Source organism: Rhinopithecus roxellana, chromosome 12 (assembly GCF_007565055.1).
Source record: "Rhinopithecus roxellana isolate Shanxi Qingling chromosome 12, ASM756505v1, whole genome shotgun sequence".
Classification (NCBI taxonomy): Eukaryota; Metazoa; Chordata; class Mammalia; order Primates; family Cercopithecidae; genus Rhinopithecus; species Rhinopithecus roxellana.
The window spans coordinates 57,378,439-57,400,095 of NC_044560.1; the positions used below are offsets into that span (position 1 = coordinate 57,378,439).

The window sequence follows — 21,657 nt, forward strand, 5'->3', positions numbered from 1 at the left end:
TCTCCTAGCTTCCTCAGGGGTTTCACCCAGCAGGCTTTTGCCTATTTGTCATTGGCCAGAACTGTGTCACATGGTCACCCCTAACTGGAAGATGGCTAGGGAGAAGGTGATTGTGGACAGAAGCCAGAGTAGCAAATTAGTAATTTCTGCCATTGCTACTAAGAGATGGAGTCAGAATTTGGTCTAGACTTATTCTCCAGGCCTGTGCTATTAACCATAATATTATATGAATAAAGTTATCCATAAATTCTCCCCAAAGTCATCTTAATATGCCAAGCAAAAAGAAAAAATGTCTTACTGAGAAACACGGATTTGACACAGTGTAAGTGCACAGGGAGCATGTAGATGACTTTTTAAAGTAGCATTATTTTATTATCTAATGCAGGCAAAATTGAAAATGTGAGAGAGAAAGGAAGGAGTGAATACAGGGAAAAAAGGTGGGCAATGGTGACCTATAACTTAATTTCACATATTTTTATTTGATAGCTTTGTTTCTTCTGTGGCCTTGTAATACAGCACCAGTTCCTGAATGTCTCATCTAGAAAATTTCTCTGGTTCTTTGTCAGGGTAATTTTCCACATTCTACAAGTGTTATCTGGGTATAAACAGGACGCAAAGTAGTGTTTAAAACAGGAAACAAAAATTATACAGCTCATATTTAGAAGACATAAATATTTTCAAAGCACTTGCTATTCAAGTCATATCCCCTATGAGATTAAGCCTGTATACATTTACACTGTAGTATACTTAGTGTCTGTCCAGTATTTTCATCAATTAGAATTTATACAACTTATTTGCTCAATGATCCAGTAGATAGAAGAAGCATTTTGTCAAGTATAAAATATTATATGAGTGTTAATGGCTATTTATGACTCTATTAGAATATAATTTTTGGTCAGTGAGTTGAATATTGGTTAAGAATCCACTTTTTCAATCTAAATTATTAAAGATTCATTATATATTAGCACATTCCAAAAACATATGGATAAATCCACAGCCATTTATTGAGCACATACTATCAGTCACACATTGTACTGGATTCAGAAATAAAGCATAGTAACTGCACTAAAAATAAATCATAATCTAATGACGACAATTTGATAACTGCTATAGTAAATTTATGTAATTGGCACAACAAATGTCCTTCTGATTTCTCTTCCCTCTACATTTTTTACTTTTATTTTATCTTTGGATGTAACTGCAAGGTAGTTGATTAAAATGATAAAGTAATAGCAAGAACACTGTAGAGTTTACACCTGAGAGATTTAGAAATACACTCTCTAAATTTTTTATTATTTGATCAAATGTAAAACAAATTTACAAATTACTTGCTAGGACAAAACATTGCCAAAGATCAAGTGTGTTGGTTATGGAGACGTGTCAATAATCTTCTGCTGCAGATTCAAACTGCAACCTAGAAACTAGCACAGCCATCACGCTGTACTAAAACTGACAGAAGTGAGTTTTCAAGCACAGTTCACTGCTTTTTGTCATCTACATGCATAGCAAGTACACACCGCTGATTTGCCATTCCACTCAGAGAAGAGGAAAAACTTCACACTACCTTAATATGGCTGTAGGTTGGTTAGCTGCTTTTTAAAAAGAAAAAGTTTAAAGATCATATTCAAGAAAATCCCCAAACCTTTATATAGAACTACAGGATATGAACGATGCAACATTTTCTTTACCATCAACGATTTTGTGAAATTTTGATGTAGGCCTGAGACTTCAATATTGAGTCATTATTATAAAAACAAGACTTTCCGATCTGAGAAAAACATATTTATGTGAATTAAACTCATTCCAGGAGAAGGAAAGTGCAGAGTGATCTTGGTCACACATTCTTTTCCTCTGAATCAAACAGGTAAAATAACTTATTATTATAATTATTAAATAAAAGTCATAAGCTCACTGATGAGACTCAAACAAGATTCCAAAAGGTCTCAGACAGTAACCAACACTAAGTGCTTATTGACCATCTGCCACATTTCAGGCACTATGGTAGAAGTGCAGCTATTGACTTGCTCACAAGAAGCCTGTTAGGTACTAAGAAAAGTCTTACCAGCATGAAACCATGAAACAATAAGAGTATATATTCTTAAAGTGTTAAACAGAAATGTATGAACTATTAGAAACTACAGTTTTTATATCTATATATACACATATGGAAACTATATATATGTAATTGTTTATAAGTACTTTATATATATGTACGTTATATATATAAACAATTCCTAATAAGCACTCATTGTCTGGCTCAGTCAAGCGTAATAGGAAATCACGATGAGCAGAAAAGGAAAAAGAAGCAGAACTGGAATAGGGTGTTAAATGATTTACAGAATACAAATAAGAGGAAAGCAGAACAGCTTAAATGCTAGGAACTACACAAGCAAAAGCACAGATCTGGAAATGCACAATGACTGAGGGAATTGGCTGGGACATGAAAAGGAAAGCTCTGGCTATCATGGTTGGTTAGCACTAAACATTGGATCTGATAATATTGGTTAGTTCACTTGGGAGCACTGAGTAGTATATTGAGAACTTTGCATTTCACCTAGTGGGCAATGGGCAAAGGCAGTATCTGAGCTGGGATGACATTTCATTCAAGGTTTTTATATGCATTGTTCATAGTACAAAGTATATGCTTCTTGCATACACATTCAAATGCTTATCACATGACATCAAAAGCATAAGCAACAAAAGAAAAACTCTATAATTTGGACTTTACCAAAAATTTTTAAATTTTGTGCTCCAAATGATACAATCAGAAAAGTGAAAAGACAACCCATAGAATGTGAGAAAATATTTGCAAGTCACATATCTAATAAGAAACTTGTATCCAGAATATATAAAGAAGTTTATAACTTGACAATAAAAAAGACAGCCAAATAAAACATGGGCAAAGGATTTGAAGAGACATTTATCCAAAGAATATGTACACATGACCAGTGGTACATGCAAAGACGTTTACCATTAGTCATTGGAGAAATGCAAGCCAAAAACCACACTGAGATATCACTGTATAGTGATATCTCACTATAAAAACCACTGGAATGGCTATAATTAAGATTTAGGCAGTGACAACTGTTGGTGAGGATGTGAAGAAATTGGAACTCTCCTACATTGCTGATAGGAATGTAAAATGATTCAGACATTTTGGAAAGCAGTTTGACAGTTTCTCAAAAAAGTAGAGCTACCATATGATACAACAATTCCACTCCTAGGTATATACCCAAGAGAAATGAAAATATATATCCAAATAAAAATGTGTACAAATGTTTATAGCTACATTAACAATAGATGTACTGTGGAAATAACCCAATGTCCATCAAGTAATGAATGAAAAACAAAATGCGGTATATTTTCATACAATGGAATAATATTTAGCCACTAGAAGTCTGAATAAAGTATCCAAAATAGGCAAACCTATAGAGACAGAAAGTAAACAAGTGGTTGTCTAGGATTGGCAGGAGGTTGGAGGAATGGAGAGTGACTGCTAATGAGTTTTGGGTTTCTTTTAGGGGAGACAAAATCTTCTAAAATTATATTTTGGTGATAGTTGCACAACTCTGTGAATATCATAAAAGAAAAATGAAATTGGACACTTTAAATAGTTGACTGGTATCACATGTGAATTATATAAAGCAGTTTTTACAAAAGTACACTTTAAAAATTGCCTGGGTTCTAATTGTCCCAGTAAAGTTTTGTCTACAGCAGATTTGGTCCTTTGCCTCCCTGTGCCCCAAGACTCAGCCAATACCTCCAGAGATGGAAGAAGCTCAGTTTCCACTCACTGAAACAGGCTTGTCCCTGAAAAAGATGTTTGTTAATCACCTATTATGAATCACCTATTATATCTGCAAATGGGTTAACATTTTACTCAGATTTCTAATTTAGTTACCTTTTAAAGGTATGTTTTCAGTAAATACCAATAAATACATTAACTATGTTGATAACAAATTATGTACCCCATCCTATTTAGCTACATGTGGTGTAAAAGTCCTAATAGAAAGGTTAAAAACTACCTCTGATTAAAACTACTTCTCACAAAGACTCCCATTTACGTGTCCACAGGGTAATTCAACACTTTGCCAGCTATTTAGTTGTGGCTTCTTAGAGGAAACAAGATGTCAGTCTCTATTTTCATGGATCACTTTTATCTGAAATTTTTTCTCTGCATGATCCAAATTTACTAGAATCATAATCTGTCCTTTGTAATATGTTAAAAAGTGGAGAAATTAATTATGTGTAATTATACATGGAGTCTCCCAGTATATTTTCAGAGCTTATTATTAGTAAATTTCTTGACAAAAGAAGGACAAGAATAGAAATATTTCATTACAAAGAAACTAGGATAAGGCAGCTGTTTTTTCAAATTACTATTACCCTGACTTTTATTATGTAGTATTTAATACCCACTGGCATACTTTACATGCACTTGTCATTTTACTTTTATTATTGTCTGTCTCTTCGCAGAGGGGTATAAGTACTATGAGGAAAGGAACTTTGGTATTTTTCACTCCTATGTCACCAACACCTATGACATTCAATGCTGTAGGTGCTCAATATTTCAATATGATAGGTATTCAATAAATATTTAATTAATTTAACATTTGGGAAGCATTGGAAGAGTCCCACAATTGCTGACTGAATAAAATTAAAAGGAAAATAAAGTGCTTTTACATTTTAACTGTTTTATCTCACAAAATCTCTCCAATATCCTGATAACCCTGTCTCTACTGTTTGCAGAATAAGAGTTGGCATTTTCAACATGGTGATCAAAAATGTTTGAGGTTATCATTCACTGTTATTTTAAATTCATTGTGTATTATTATTGTAATTTAACATAGAGTGATCGTTAGAATCTGATTTGCATTGGAATAAACAAAATGAGAAAATTTTATTTGAAGATGCAGTTGTACTTCTTATCAAGCCATCATTAATGTAATATTTTTGTTGTGAGAACACAATTTGGGGAGGGAGGGAGGAGGAGAAGAAAAGATAACTACTGGGTTCTGGGCTTAATACTTTGATGATAAAGTAATATGTACAAAAAAAAATCCTGTGACTACATGTATACTTATGTAACAAACCTTTGTATGTATCTCCAAACCTAAAATAAAAGTTAAAAAATAAATTCAAAAAATTTTAAAAAACACAATTTTAGAATATTTTGATAAAATTTTGATGAACTCCTCCTTGGAGGTAGTCATATAAGAAATACTAGTATTTCCCACATTTTTTATTATTCTCATTTTTTTCTACCCCAGGTCCATCAGCACTCCTCTATGGAAAATGTTTTTAATTCTTAGACATCTTTCATTTTGTTTTTAGAAATAAATCACAAAATTATATCACCATGTTTTCTATAATTTTAATTTCTTATTATTTTTATAAATCAAGATTTTAAAGAAATCGCTAAGATAATATAATTTTTAGGCCAGGTGCAGTGGTTTACACCTGTAATCATACTGCTTTGGGAGGCTGAGGCAGGCAGATCGTTTGAGCCCAGGAGTTCAAGGTCAGCCTGGGCAACATGGAAAACCCCTATCTCTAAAAAAGTTACCAAAATTAGCCGAGTATGGTGGCCTGCACCTGTACTCCTAGCTACTCGGGGGCCTTAAACCCGGAAATGGAGGCTACAGTGAGCCATGATGGCTCCACCACACTTCTGCCTGGGTAACAGAGTGAGATGACTCTGTCACAAAAAAAAAATTTTAATTTTTGTCTCTTAAGTCTTGTGAAATTTTTCCTTAATCTTTACCTTATGCCAATTCAGGATCTGTATCCTCTCTACTCATCTTTCTTAGTGGTCTATCATTTTTTCTCCTATACTTTGTTCTAGCTGTCATGATATCATAGTAATCCTCAATATGCGAAACAACTCAAGAAACAGTTCAAGGAAAAACACTGACATTTTTACAAAAACACTAGTATATTACACTTCAAAAATTTTTGTCTGTTTGGGATTAGTTTGTGTTTCTTTCAGCTACTGAAACCTCTCTTAATTTTTCTCTTTGATAGGCAATCATTAGATTCCATGGATTTTAAATATAGATTACATATATCTTAATATCATCATAGTGTAGTTTTATACAAGAACACTTTGTAAAAGTATGGATATAAAAGAATCCCTCCTTTGGTAGGAAAATAAATTTGGGATGTAAATCGAGTTTCACGTAAAATCTCAAGAGTAGTTTTTGTGGGAAATGTAAAACTAAGTGAAGCAGTTACAGAGATTAACAGTTCAGGATCCATTTCCTTACCAACTCATTAACACTGAAGAAAAGTATCAGAAGATGAGGAAAAGATAAGGGAAGAGAGGTTTTTTTCTCAATGAGTAAACATGTCACACCTAAACAAGAAAGGGTCTTATTCAGAAACCGTTCTGTAAACGATGTGCTTTGTCTGCTGTACCCACTCTGCATGCCTAAATCTTGACTGAAATTTTCTTCTGTATCTTCCCAATTAAGATGTTATGTTTAATACCATTTAGAAAAATTGTTTTTACATATTATTTTTAAATGATAGTAAAAAAATTTTCAGAATGACTAAATGAATACCTTAAAATAAATTATATAGATAGCTGGTTTTCTATTCTGTTCTAGAGGAATTTACAAGTCTCCTATAAAAGACAAGCCAGGACCATGGTCTTGGTATCAAATATAGGATAAATTGTTATATTTTTACAAGAGCGCATTATCCTAAACCACATAATAAGTGAAAATAACACAGTTGTTCTATTGCATTATATATTGAGGCATTTGACTCCATCAGTTTTCATATAGGTGTCTGAAAATCACACAAAAAGCTTATGATTTCCAGCTCTGTTTTAAACCAAATCATAAGAACTGTCTTCAAAGAGTTTTATTGGAAAAGATTCATATTAGCAATAGAGAATATAGGGTAAAAACTGAATTATACTGTAGAAATTTAAAATCTATAGCCTCTATCTAGCATGTAGGAAAAAAAAAAGAAAAGAAAACTGGTGTATTACCCATCTCTACACATGGTGACAATTCTTGCCATCAATGACATCAAAACACATTTTCACCACTGTACAAATACACACTGGCTCCTTGTTACAAGTTGCAGTATGCTGATCAATATCAAATGGACTAGTTTGACCTGTGAGCACAAAAACTACTGTAATCTACTACGCTAAACCCAAAGAAGCAGTTTACAGGAAAATAGAATTGTTTCTTCATTGGGAGAATTAATTTCAGATTAAGCATTCTCAAATTATGTTGAAGTGACCCACTGGGGAAAAGAAAGAGCAAATTTGATTTTCAAGCCTTAACATCACTATCAAAAGTTTATCAATTTGGGTATCATGATTTTTGTGAATGAATCACCTTCCTCTCATAAGTCCCCCAAAAGGATTTTTTTGCAATAGTTTTTACTAATTTTTCTACTCAGAGAAAAGCTTTGTAATTAATTTTACATAATCACCAAATAGAATGAATAATCTGGCTCTTTACCTGAGAAGTTAGGACCCATGAGCCTTAATTCCACAGCTTCCACAAACCTGACTTATTTTTTATTTTATTATTTATTTATTTATTATTTATTTATTTTTGAGATGGAGTCTCGCTCTGTCACCCAGGCTGGAGTGCAGTGGAGCGATCTCGGCTCACTGCAAGCTCCGCCTCCTGGGTTCACACCATTCTCCTGCCTCAGCCTCGCAAGTAGCTGGGACTACAGGCACACACCACCACACCCAGCTAATTTTTTGTCTTTTTGGTAGAGATGGGGTTTCACCGTGTTAGCCAGGATGGTCTCGATCTCCTGACCTCATGATCCACCCACCCTTGCCCACCAAAGTGCTGGGATTACAGGCGTGAGCCACCGCACCTGGCCTATTTTTAATTTTATTTTTATTTTAAGTCCTGGGGTACATATGCAGGATGTGCAGGTTTGTTACACAGGTAAACATGTGCCATGGTAGAATTTTAATATCTGCAAATGACCTAGAACCATTAATGTTGAGAATCAGAAAATACATGATTAGAAATAATCTATAAGTTGTTGACCATTACAAACATTTATCTGAAGTCTCTTCCCCAGGTTAAAATTTAATGAGGTTGCCTGCCCCAAAACCATCACTCTGCCAGCCTGCTTTTTCTGACCATAACTGCTGAAGGAGTCTTCAATCTATTTTCATTGGAATATTCTCACATTAAATTATGCTGAAAACAAAAGCATTCACCGTATTGGAAGGATGCAAAACACTGATTAGTTCATCCTCAAAATGTTTAACAAGATCTCAGCAGGAGACAAAGAGAAGTCTAAAGAGAACAATCAAGCTCTTGGTAAAAAGGAAAATTCAGCTAGCCTCACAAAACTGCCACTAATGCACAAAGTTACAAGAGCAGCAGTAATTACGGCCAGTGCTGTATCCTCATGTATGGGAACAAAATTTATAACTAAAATATATCTATATCAGAGTCTTTTGTAGAAGTGGGATAATTCTGTAAAGGGGTCCTTGGCAGAACTATTCTTCCAAATGGCCATAGCCATTTCCATTTTTGCCACACATATTTCTTTCTCCTTCACTTCAGGCAGTAACGTAGAACAGGTGAGCAGTGTTTGGTATCAGAGTTAGGTTCAAGTCCTAGTTTTTCACTTACTCATTTTGCAAATCATTTTACGTCTGATCCTCAATTTCCTTCTCTCTAAAATGAGGGTAGTAATTCCTACCCCCAGGAACCATTATGAGAATTAAATAGTACAATTTATGCAAAATGTCTGACACCGAAAAGCTACCAAATAAATATACAATGCTTTTCTACCTGGTATAGACAGACCTTTGTAGGTAATGAAGTAGCATCTGAAATACAAATTTTTAAAATTCTATTTGGCATCCAAAACTTATTAATATTGAAGGTGTTATTTTTCACACTGATGTATTATTCAAATGTTGAAAAAGGAAAACACTGCTGTCTTTAAACAGCATACATTTCACTTCAGGCTATCTGTTTATAGCAATGAACTGGGAACATTATGCAGTAATGAGGCAGTTCTGAAATCAGCGTTGGAGGCTGTGAGAACCAGGAGGAAACAGAATGCCACAGCACCAGAGGTTATTGAGACTCAGTGCCCAACGATTAGAGCACAACTCATATAAAATTAAAAGGAAGAGGAATTATTCTAGTACTAGCTATTTATGATAAAAATACACATGTGGCATCACCTCAAGCCAGTTTACAACAACTAAAATTCTATGAGATTTAGAAATCATTTTGATAGAATGAAATTATCAATACTAATAAAAATATCTTATCTTTCAAAAGAATGAGAATGAGTCTGTGAAATAAAAGGTCGGTCCAGTTGCAGTTAAAGCAGAATATGTGTTATTTTTGTTACAGCAATTTTAAGCAGTCCTTCAAAAATAGCACAGGCCCAAAGCTTCAATACCAGTATGAAAATAAATCATGCTGCTAAAAGGTAAATATTTTTATTATCTCTAACAACTTTGTATTAAAACCATTGTGAAAATGCAGCTAGATTCTTTAAAAATCACTCTCAAACATGTATATGCATTTGAATGATATGTAAATTATGTTACTAAGTTGATTTTACACAATGCAGAGCAGAGCAGCAAAGAAAAAGACTTCACTCAAACAGTTGAACTGACAATGCATTTCTTTGGCTATAGCCAGTAAAAGACTTCAGCACAAACTTAAAGAAATGGTCTTTACATGCTCTAAAAATAATAAAAATAACACCGTATGTTTACTTAATATTGAAAACATTTGAAGCCCCTCACTTAATCTTAACAATTCTATAGCACAGGTATTTTCAATATCTGTTTTACTGTTAAGACGATTAAGGCAAAAATAGGCTAATTAACCTGTCCAAGATCACAAATGTAAGTGGAAAATCTGGATTTCATTGTCTGACTATGGATCCCACACTTTTTTCTGTTACATTATGTTACTCCATCTCTGCTTTATATTTTCCTAATCCACTAATGGATAGCAGTGTTGACTAGAGACAAGTGTGGGTGCTCAATCTACATGATCTCTTTCAGCCTCCATAGCCTAATGATCATGTGCTCTTAGAAGTGGATTATTTCAGACAGAGCCATACTGCTTCTGCAGGTGTTTGGGTGTCCCTGGTTTCCTCAGGGATAACTTTTTGCACTTCTTCCAAAACTAAATGTGAAACAGAAAAGAGAGCTACTTTCCTATGTACAGCTCCCCCACATAGATGACAACCTCATAAGTCACCCAGAAGATAGACGTTCTGTCCTGGCATTAGAACCTTTTGCATAATTTGCTAAGCAGAACTGTCTGACAGTAGCCAAATATTAATATGCAAATTATATTACTATAGATTATGAGCAATGACATCGTTGTTAAAAGAACAGTGAGAAAGAAAGAAGAAAGATGAGATTAGAGTATATGAAAGTTTCTGAGTAATTGCTAATTCCAAAGCCATAAAAAGCAAAATTCGTATAGGATGGCCTGGTTCAAAATTGTAGGATAACAAAAGAAAGGAAAGGGAACTCAGGGTAAATTACTAATAGGCAAAAATGTAGATAACTAGAAGTGTGTGATACCACTTCTATGAGTCACTAACGGAGGAGACAGTGAGAGATGGCCTTTAATGAATGTACAAAATAAAGCAAATGTGTAAGATTTAGGGTCTGAAAAAGCAACTAATATGCTAGAATCATTCTAAATATGACTTAATAACACTGGAAAGGGGAACAAAGGCCAGTTATGAGCTTATTTAAACTTTTCAATTCCTGAGATTGTTGTTTTCTGAATTAACTTTATTCCACACCAATATTCAATGAAGGAGAAACATAGAATATAGACTACTTATTATTGGTAGAGCAATTTCTCTGAAATAGTAGCTCATAACTTATTAATGCATAGCACTAAGTGCTAGAAGACGTGAATTTATGCTTTCAAAGTTCTGAAAAAAAAAACTTCAACCAAGAAATATATGTCCAGCCAAATGATTTGATCTATTAAGTATGAAAGTAGAATAAAGATCTTTGTGGTTTGTAAGATCTCACTCACTTTGTCTCCTGTGTACCCTTCCTTAGGAAGTTAACTTAAGGATGTAAGCCATAAAGAAAACATAAGATCCAAGAAACAGGGTGATGTCCAGGGAACATTGAAAGTAAGTCTTGGCCGGGCGCGGTGGCTCAAGCCTGTAATCCCAGCACTTTGGGAGGCCGAGACGGGCGGATCACGAGGTCAGGAGATCGAGACCATCCTGGCTAACACGGTGAAACCCCGTCTCTACTAAAAACTACAAAAAACTAGCCGGGCGACGTGGCGGCGCTTGTAGTCCCAGCTACTCGGGAGGCTGAGACAGGAGAATGGCCTGAACTCGGGAGGCGGAGCTTGCAGTGAGCTGAGATCCGGCCACAGCACTCCAGCCTGGGTGACAGAGGGAGACTCCGTCTCAAAAAAAAAAAAAAAAAAAAAAAAGAAAGTAAGTCTCACAATGAAAGCTTTGGAATGACCCCAGATAGTAACCAGAGCAGACTGGATCCAGTGGATATAGCATTCCAGGAGGCAGGTCATCAGAGGAAAAAAGGAACTGAATGGATTGAGAACTATGAAAAGGGTAAGAATATGATAAAGTCTAATAGTGAAGTGTTTAAACAGATAATTCATTGGGATTTGAAGCTAGAATATTCTCCCCTGAGTGGCAGAGAAGTCCTATATGAAACCTATTGAGAAAGAAGTGTAACTTCCATAGACCCATAGAGAAGGAAATATATTACTAACGCACTGTGCCTAGTTCTGCAGACATATTATATTTATCTGGTCATTTTAGAGGGAATATTGTTTATTAGCTTAGAAGACTGAGAAGCACCAAGGTAAAAAGAAGTGGAAGAAAAACTGGGAGTTATAATGTGTTTGTCCTACAAAGTAGAGAGTTCAGAGGTACTATCCATTGTCAATGAAATAAGAAATACAGATTTGATTATATTTTTGAAGTACCAAAGTTAACCTGTAGGGAAACAGACTACTGATATGATCACATGTAGAAAAAGAGGAATGGGGAAGTAAAGAGTAATATAAATAAATTCAGTCTTAACCTAGCATATCAAGAGGAAAATACAGCCAGGCGCCATGGCTCACCCATGTAATCCCAGCACTTTGGGAGGCCAAAGCAGGTAGATCATCTGAGATCAGGAGTTTGAGACCAGCCTGGACAACTTGGCAAAACCCCATCTCTACTAATAATACAAAAGTTAACTGGGCGTGGTGGCATGCGCCTGTAGTCCCTACTAGGGAGGCTGAGGCAGGGGATTGCTTAAACCCGGGAGGCGGAGGTTGCAGTGAGCTGAGATTGCACCAGCGCACTCCAGCCTGAGTGACAGAGCAAGACTTCATCTCAAAAAAAAAAAAAAAAAAAAAAAAAGGAAATAGTATATAAAGGTGCTAAAGCAAGAAATAATGATATATATGATGTATATTGATTAGAAATACAGATATAACAATGTCAGCTACTCAGGAGTCTGGGGCAGGAGAATCGCTTGAACCTGGGAGGCAGAGGTTGCAGTGAGCAGACATTGCACCACTGAACTCGAGTGGGTGACAGACAGAGACTCTATCTAAAAAAAGAAAAAAAAAAGAAAAGAAAAAAGAAAAAGAAATATAGATATAACCACTGGAAGAATCAAAACAAAAACAGTTAAACATTGGTCACCTCTAGGGGTAGGGAAGGGTGTGGCTAAGGACTGTGGTTTTTCATTATAAATTCTTCCATATTGTTTGACATTTTTAACCACATAAATTTGTTATTTAAATAAAATTGCATGTTTATCAATGCACAGAAAAATGAAAATATTCCTTAGAGTGTCTTCCTCACAAGTAATACAAAATGAATATGTTTAATCGTTGCTGGGTATCATCCTGACTACTAAAAGTGACAATGATTATACACGGGGAGCATAACCCAACCCCAAATAAGCTCTATTGCCACAAACTAGGCCGATTTATTTTACGAAAAAAAATAGAAGCTACTCCAGTAAGTGTCAGGTAAATTGTCACAAGAATATTTTCTTTAATATGGAGTACAACTCAAATAAGAGAGTCAGAAAAAAGATATTTTTTCCTTCTCCTATGTGACTTTTTGTTGTTTTGAGAAACATGTATAGTGTTTTGGCCATACTGAGGTTCAGAAATAGCACTTGCATCTTCTACCCGAATATATTTATGGTAAAGATAATTATGCACCCCATGCACTGACGCACTCAATGCATCAGCAAATATGGCAAATCTCAAGACTGTCAGCGAAAGTCTCAACTTCTCGTAGTCTCAGCTGAATAACCTTCATGAGGTAGCATTTGGGAAAAGTTTTTTTTTTTTTTTTTTTTAAGTGAAGAAAGCAAAATGCATCAAAGTCAACACCTTGAATTGCACCTGGAAGCAAATCGTGGAACTAGAGGACAAAAATATAATGGTCCCCCTGTGGCTTATCCTATTAAGAAATAAGCCTTCACTCATTTTCTGAGTTGCATTTTCAAAAGCTGTTTCAAGTAGACTGCATTGCAGTAATATAGTTTTAAGAAAGCCTAGAAAGAAAGTCCACACTGATATTATTTAGTAAATGATCTGAACAGTGCCATTTGGCTTTGGTGTACCTGACTTAAGCAAGAATGACCTAACAGCAAATCATCATCTGTCGCTAAATTTGGGATGTTATCTTCCTCTGTGTCACCTAAAATTCATGCAGTTTTAAACAGATACATTTTGATAAAATATTGACAATAATAAATGTTTCTGATACTTAACTATAAGCCAGCAGTGCTGATAAAGCAAACTGCCTAATGATATAAAAGCAGAAGCAGATCTGGCTCTTAGGCAAAACTGTGGAGCAAGTAGCCCTCAGTGACCCACCTCTTTTGGAGCTCCGCTCTTACGAGCACCTTATAGACCAAGGCCTGCCCTCTACAATATCACCCAGGTACTATTTCTACCTTACCAAATACATCCCTCCTATATGTGATTCTTTCTTCTCCTTGGTCCAGTCAATAGAAGTATTAAGACCATATTGTGGGAATCTAAGTAATATAAGAAAATTATTTCAACAATAAAAGATACATAAGGGGGAAGACTGAGTATCCATTTATGGATATTTGTATGCAACACGCTTAAGAACTAACAGTAGTAAAACACGAAAGAGCTGGCCAGGTCAGCTGGGTCTGTAAGGGAATAACAGCAGTACACATTCTACTGGGAAAATAAACAAGGACAATAAAGAATGAGAGAAGCCTTAGGGCGACTCTGGAAATCATAGTCCAGTGAAGAGGGGTACTATCACTCCTATTTTCTAGAAGAAACGTATAGCATATCAAAATGCTTACTAAAGTTCAGTCAAACAGAAAACCCCAAAATCATTTGCTTTCCCTAAAATGACTTAATTTCTACATGCTCCACATTTTTAATAGATAATCAAACTTCTTAACTCTGTCACATATACTTTCAATGCAGCCTAGTATTAAATTCCCTCAGCTGATTATATTGTTTCACCAAATGCTTCCAGACACATGTATCATTATTTGTAAATATGAATATAATGATTTCAGACTTTAACACTTTAGTTTAATCATGGGGTAATACGGTGTACAATGTAGAAGGGAAAAAATTTAGCATTTTATAATGTACTTATTCTGATGGGACCAACCACCTAGTGACAAATGAATCATATTATTGACTATGCACTACATTTTTATTGATTCGGTGAATGTATTGCTCAATAGTTAATAGTATGTCAGCCATTCATTTACAAATACATATTTCTAAGGCTGTCATGCCAAGATATAACATATTTCCTAGGAGCTGGTAGGAAATTTAGCCCAGATAATGCATAATTCTTTAAAAACTGTTATTTTTTAACTCCACAATTGTTTGGCCAAGTTCTTTGGAGTAGTCCACACCAATACTATCCTACTTAATACACAGGGTATATATTTCTATTATAATTGTTTGTTTTGCTGAGTTCTATAGTGCACAAAGCAACCCAAAAAATCTGAGCTGGCCTTTTGTGGCTAGATTAATTGACAAAAGAACACCTAAACAGCTGCTGTGTGGTGAGTTAACCATAAGCACACTGGACAAAATGGAAATATAGGATACACTAAGCCGGAACAATGCCATTAACTATGGACTCCTAGGAAAGTAGAATGTTGGTTCAACCAACATTCAGAAAGTAACCAGGAATGGCAAGAACTTTTTGAAAGCTAAAATGTTGGAGAGCTTGTGACTAAGATGCATAAATACAAACAGCTCCAGAAATGTAGTAGCCAAAATGAAAACTGTTGTCACAAGCTATTAAGAGCTATGTAGTACAGAAAACTGCCACCCTAGCTAGACAGATGTGGAAAACAGTTCTCTAGAGTAAAGGTGGGGGTGGCAAGGGGAGAGAGAGAGAGAAATAGAGATGGATGGGATGTCTTTTATAGTAAAATAAAAATATTTTTATAAAAGAAATAGAGATGAGATAGAGATAGATGGAGAGATGAAGATGGAGATGGAGTTGGAGATGGAGATAAAAACAGAGAGAAAGAGAGAGAAACAAAATACTTAAGGTTTGATAAATGTTCCTTTTTTTTTTCCTTTTTTTCTTTTTGAGAGGGAGTCTCACTCTATCTCCCAGGCTGGAGTGCAGTGGCGCGATCTTGGCTCACTGCAAGTTCTGCCTCCAGGGTTCACGCCATTCTGCCTCAGCCTCCCAAGTAGCTGGGACTACAGGCGCCAGCCACCACACCCAGCTAATTTTTTTGTATTTTTTTAGTAGAGACGGGGTTTGACTATGTTAGCCAGGATGGTCTCGATCTCCTGACCTTGTGATCTACCCGCCTTGGCCTCCCAAAATGCTGAGATTACAGGCATGAGCCACCACACCCCACCAAAATGCTCCTTTAAGAAGAGCCATTTTAATCTAAGCTATCACAAGTCCTAGATCTGATGGGTGGTAGAGTTTTCCATATTATAAGTCTATATGAATCAACACGACTATACTAATTTCTGAAATCCTTAGATGCAGATCTCATGGTGCTTAGAAGCAGGGGCTGTGATGTCAGGCTGCCCAGGCTTGAATGCTGCCTCTATTACTTGCTGATGAATAAAGACAAGTCAACCTTTCTAAACTGTTACTTTGTTTGCACAATCAGGACAATACTGGCAACTACCTCACAGAAGTGTAGTGAAGATTTATCTCTGCTTGGATGTCTAATGGGCATCTCAAATCCAAAATGTCCAAAACTGAATTCTTGATCTTCCTTTCCTGAACCTGTTTCTTCCACTATCTTCCCAATGCTTTTCCCATGATTCAGGGCAAAGCCTTGCATCTCACTGACTCTTCTCTTTCAGACACCATATCCTGTTGGCTCTATCTTCGAAATATAACCAGAATTCAACAATTTCTCACCACACTCCACCCCCTACCCTGATCCAAGTACCATAATCCCTGCTTGGGCTATTTCAACAGCATCATACTTGACCTCCTCTTCTAACTCTTGCCCCCACAGTCTATTCTCAACATAGTAGTTAGAGGAATCTTGTTAAAATGTCTCTTCTCAAACCATTCATTAACTTTGCATATTTCTCAGAATAAAAGCCCAAGTCTACAAAATCAGGCCCTTTATTAACTTTCTGACCTCGTCTCTGGTTGCTCTCCTCCTGGTCATGAGCATCTCTGCTTCTGAAACAAACATGCAAAGCATGCTCCCGCCTCAGAGCCTTTGCACTTATTCCCTCTTTCTGGGCCTTTCATCTTCCAGACATCCAGATGTCTTTACCACCAATTTCAGGTCTTTGCTCAAATATCACAGTCTCAGTGAGCCCTTCCCTGAATAACTTCTTAAAATGAAAGACCACCACATTCACACATCATACTCCTTTTCTTCTGTTTATGCCTTTATTTCTCCCCATAAAACTCACCACCATATAACACACTATATGCTTTCTTTACTAATTTTAATTATTTTGTGTCTTCTCCCCCTAAAATATAAATTCTCTGAGAGCAGAGCTACTTCTCTGTTTGATTCTTCATTGTATATTCCCCTGATCCTATTGTGTACCTACTCTGGGACATTACTGAGTTCAGCAAGTTAATAAGTACAAAACACCTAAAAATGTGTGACACATACTAAGTGTACAATAAATGTTAGCTATTGTTTACTCGGGATATTCATTTATGTAATTTCTCCTAGTTTTTAAGTCTTTCCAATATATACTGTGATTATAAATTGCATTAGCTTCAAAACAGTTTGTTTCTTAATGTTTCACTTTTGTCTTTAATATGAAATTAATCTAACATTAGAAACTCATGACTATAAAGCTCCAAAGACATTCTCTAAAGATGATCTGCCTAAAAACTAGTTTTTAATAGCTTTTAAATAAATATTTTATACTCCTTAAATAGTCCATATAGTTTCTATATTTTTCCCAAGTAAATTTTGAGTAAGAATTTAAAAAATTAGTGATATATAATTTATATATAGTTCTGTATTCATTTTTTATGATTTCTTAAAAATTTCAAGCTAAATGAGTTTAATTAAATAGTTAAAATAATTTCACTCAAGCTCTGTGATTAGTAACTGAAATAGCAGAGAAAAATATCTAACACACCAATATTTTTCTCTTGTTATTCTCTGCTTTACCTTCTTAAATTCCAAAGATAGACAAACAGATGATTGATAGAGATAGATAAATGATTGATAGATAGATAGATAGATAGATAGATAGATAGATAGACATAAAATAGAATAAATACTATTCAGTCTTATAAAAAGAAGGAAATCCTAATAAACCTAAAAGCCAGTGTGCTAAGTGAAATAAGCCCAGCATAGAAAGACAAATACCGTAACCTCATTTATATGTGGAATCTAAAACAGTCAAACTTGCAGAAACGGAGCATAGAATGGTGGTTGCCCGGGGCTGTGGGGGCAGGTGCAGAGATGGGGAGATGTTGGTCAAAGGGTGCAAAGTTTCAGTTAGACAGGATAAACAAGTTCCAGAGCTTTATTGTACAACATAGTAAAACACAGTTAATAATAATATATTGATACTAGAAAATTGCTGATATAGTAGATCTTAAATACTTTCACCACAAACAATATGTGAGGTGACAGATATGTAATCAGTCTTGATTTAATCATTTTTCAATGGATGTATGTATAAAATATCATGCTGTACACTGAAAATACATACAATTTTTATGTGTCACTTACAAAATCATCTGTATTGCTAAATTCAGCATTTTAAATATGAAAATATTAGCATACAAAATCTACCATATGTACTAAAATTGAACATATACTAAAATATTGAAATCAATAATAGTAATATGGATTAAAAGCTGGGATCCTTGAGTTTTAAATGCTCATTATTAAGCAAATAATTAAAATCCACAGTTTAAATTGCTGAAAGTAGAGGTTTCAGTCAAGAAATGAACTCTGAACTATGACCATTAATTAAACAGGAAAAAAAGTTATTTATAATATGGGAAAATGTGCCATTTGGATGACTACTGAAGGCATTACAGAATTAAAGGAAATGCCTTTGACTAATCAGCTGAACTTGACCAGAATACATAAATTTACGTCAGTTATCTGGGCATGGAGGCAAACATCTATAGTCCTAGCTACTTGGGAGACTGATGCAGGAGGATCGCTTGAGCCGAGGAATTCAAGGCTGCAGTGAGCTGTGATCACATGACTGTACTCTAGCCTGTGGGACAGAGCAAGACTCTGTCTCAATAAATAAATAAGTAGGCCGGGCGCGGTGGCTCAAGCCTGTAATCCCAGCACTTTGGGACGCCGAGACGGGCGGATCACGAGGTCAGGAGATCGAGACCATCCTGGTGACCACGGTGAAACCCCGTCTCTACTAAAAAATTACAACAAACTAGCAGGGCGAGGTGGCGGGCGCCTGTAATCCCAGCTACTCGGGAGGCTGAGGCAAGAGAATGGCGTAAACCCGGGAGGCGGAGCTGGCAGTGAGCTGAGATACGGCCACTGCACTCCAGCCTGGGCGACAGAGCGAGACTCCGTCTCAAATAAATAAATAAATAAATAAATAAATAAATAAATAAATAAAATGTAAGTCAGAAGCTTAGAATAAGTTCTAGGTCCCTAAACAAAACATTTCAAGAGGACTCTCATTCACTTCCCTACACTAATATATTCCTCTTCATTCTCTTCCCTACACTAATATATTCCTCTTCAGTATGAATTCTAAATGGATAGCCTTTTTACTTGAACCCAATGCATTTAAAAGATGCCTTTCCTACTAATTACACCTCTTGTAGGAGTCATATAAAAGATATTAAGATCTATGAATGTTTTTGAATTGATAATGAAAAAAGTTTTCTCAATAAATAAGGTTTAGAGAAGACAGAATATATAGAAGAACAAATCTGAAATGACTCTATAGATTTTCCTTTAACAAAAAGAGAGGATTTGAAGAAGACAAAATTCAACTATCTACATACACACACACACAAAAGTAGTCAGCCTATCTGAACCTGCCAACTAGGAGATTTTTTTAAAGGTAATTCAGGAAGATAACACAAATGGTCAGCATTTAAGATCTCAGATCAAATTTTTGGATGTTTTTAATAATTCAGCATGTAAGGAGCAAGCATAGTATTTTGCATGCATATTTTTACTAGTTAAAAATTGTTAACTATCCAGTGAGCATGTCTCTGTGGAAGGACTCACACTCCATAAGCATCTATTGATAAAATATTAACAGCAGAGAGTCTTTTATTTAAGCATTCTCAAAATAAGAAAAAGACTACCTACAGCATATAATTAAAATATTATATTTTTAGCATCAAAAGATACAAATCTAGTTCCCAGATATAATATTAGTTACAAATAAACAAAAATTAAAAATAAAAAGCAAAACTTTAAGTTGTAGAATTTACAAACTTAGCCAAGAAGTAAGAGATGCAGCAATCTGAACAATGAGTTACCACGGGGTGAGCGTCTCATATGACTAGCTCTGAAATGTGTGGATTGAGAGTCAGGTGCAAATATTTGTCTTTACTTATGTTGTCTCAACCACAAGGTCCATAGCTACCTGTTCATGGTAGAAAAATAAACTAAGTACTATATATAAACAAGTTTGTTAGCAGAAAGGGCCATAACACTCCAAAGTTAGTTCTTCTGAAGAATTCATAGGAACAAAACAGAACAATAAGTTAGGGTCCGGCACAGTGGCTCATGCCTGTAATCCCAGCACTTTAGGGGCTGAGGAGGGTGGATCACTTGAGACCAGGAGTTCGAGACCAGTCTGGCCAATATGGCAAAACCCTGTCTCTGCTAAAAATATAAAAATTAGCCGGACATGGTGGCCACACCTGTAGTCCCAGCTACTCAGAAGGCTGAGGCAGAAGAATCAGTTGAACCTGGGAGGCAGAAGTTGCAGTGCTCTGAGATCGAGCCATTGCACTCCAACCTGAGCAACAGAGCAAGACTCTGTCTCAAAAAAAAAAAAAAAAAAAAGAAAGGAAAAGAAAAGAGGGCCCATATGTTTAGTACACTGCACAGAGATTTTTTTAAAAAATCAAAACCTACAAGATGGAATTAGTACCTGTGGGAGGAAAGATACTTTCTTTCTCAGATACCTACTAACCATAAAGCCTAGCTATAAACACACGTCAGAAAGTCAGAAATACTTTAAGACAATCAAATATTTAAAAACAAATTATGTTACTCCATTTTGTCCATTTAAAAGGCAGACAAGCCAGACCCTGAAGGCTGATGAAAATAGTCAAACTCAACATATAATGACATCAATGATTTAATCCTTTCATTATAAAAAGAATCAAAGACCATTCACATTAGTAGGCAAAATCTTAAAAAAGAAACTGGAGGGAGACCTTGCATTTATATTATACTATATGATCAAGCTGTTTCCAAAAACCAAAGCTCACTGTCTAAAAATTGAACATGGAGTCTGTTAAAATTGCTCCTTGTGTGTCTTGGTTGAAAGAAATGTTGGAGGTAACTAAATGAACTGGCTTATACTCAAAAGGCTTAAGCCATTATGGTCCACTGGCATAAAATATATAAAAATGCCAAATAGTTAATGTCACTATTAGGACCAACAATAGTTGGTTAAAGCTGCATTGTCAGCAACGGAGAATGTAATTTTAGAAATATAATGAAAACTCTTCTATGATGATTCATAAAAATAATGTATATGGAATGAGATGGTGTGGGAAAGGTGTACAGCATTCCAAAATAACATTTGATCCCAGGTGGTACTGTTTGAATATGTGTTCCCCCAAATCTCATGTTGAAATTTGATCCTCAGTGTTGGAGGTGGGGCCTAATGGGAGGTGTCTGGGTCATGGCTGTAGATCCTTCATGAATGACTTGGTGCTGTCATCACACAAATGAGTGAATCTTCACTCTTAGTTCCTGTGAAAACTATTTTTTAAAAGAGCCTAGTACCTGCCTCTCTCCTCTCTCTTGCTTCCTATTTCACCTTGTGATTTCTGAACACAGCAGCTCCTCTTTTCTTTCCACCATGACTGGAGGCAGGCTGAGTCCCTCACCAGAAACAGAGGCTGATGCAATGCTTCTTGTATAGCCTGCTGTGGTAATTTAAAAATTACCCATCCTCGGATGTTCCTTTATAGTAAATGCAAACAGACCAAGACATC

At 35.6% G+C, this 21,657-nt stretch overlaps 1 protein-coding gene across 1 annotated transcript in view; it reads right to left on the reverse strand.

Annotated features, from left to right (window-relative positions):
- Positions 1 to 21,657, reverse strand: part of SLC44A5 (solute carrier family 44 member 5) — a 406,025-nt gene that overhangs the window by 357,433 nt on the left and 26,935 nt on the right. The window lies entirely within an intron of this gene.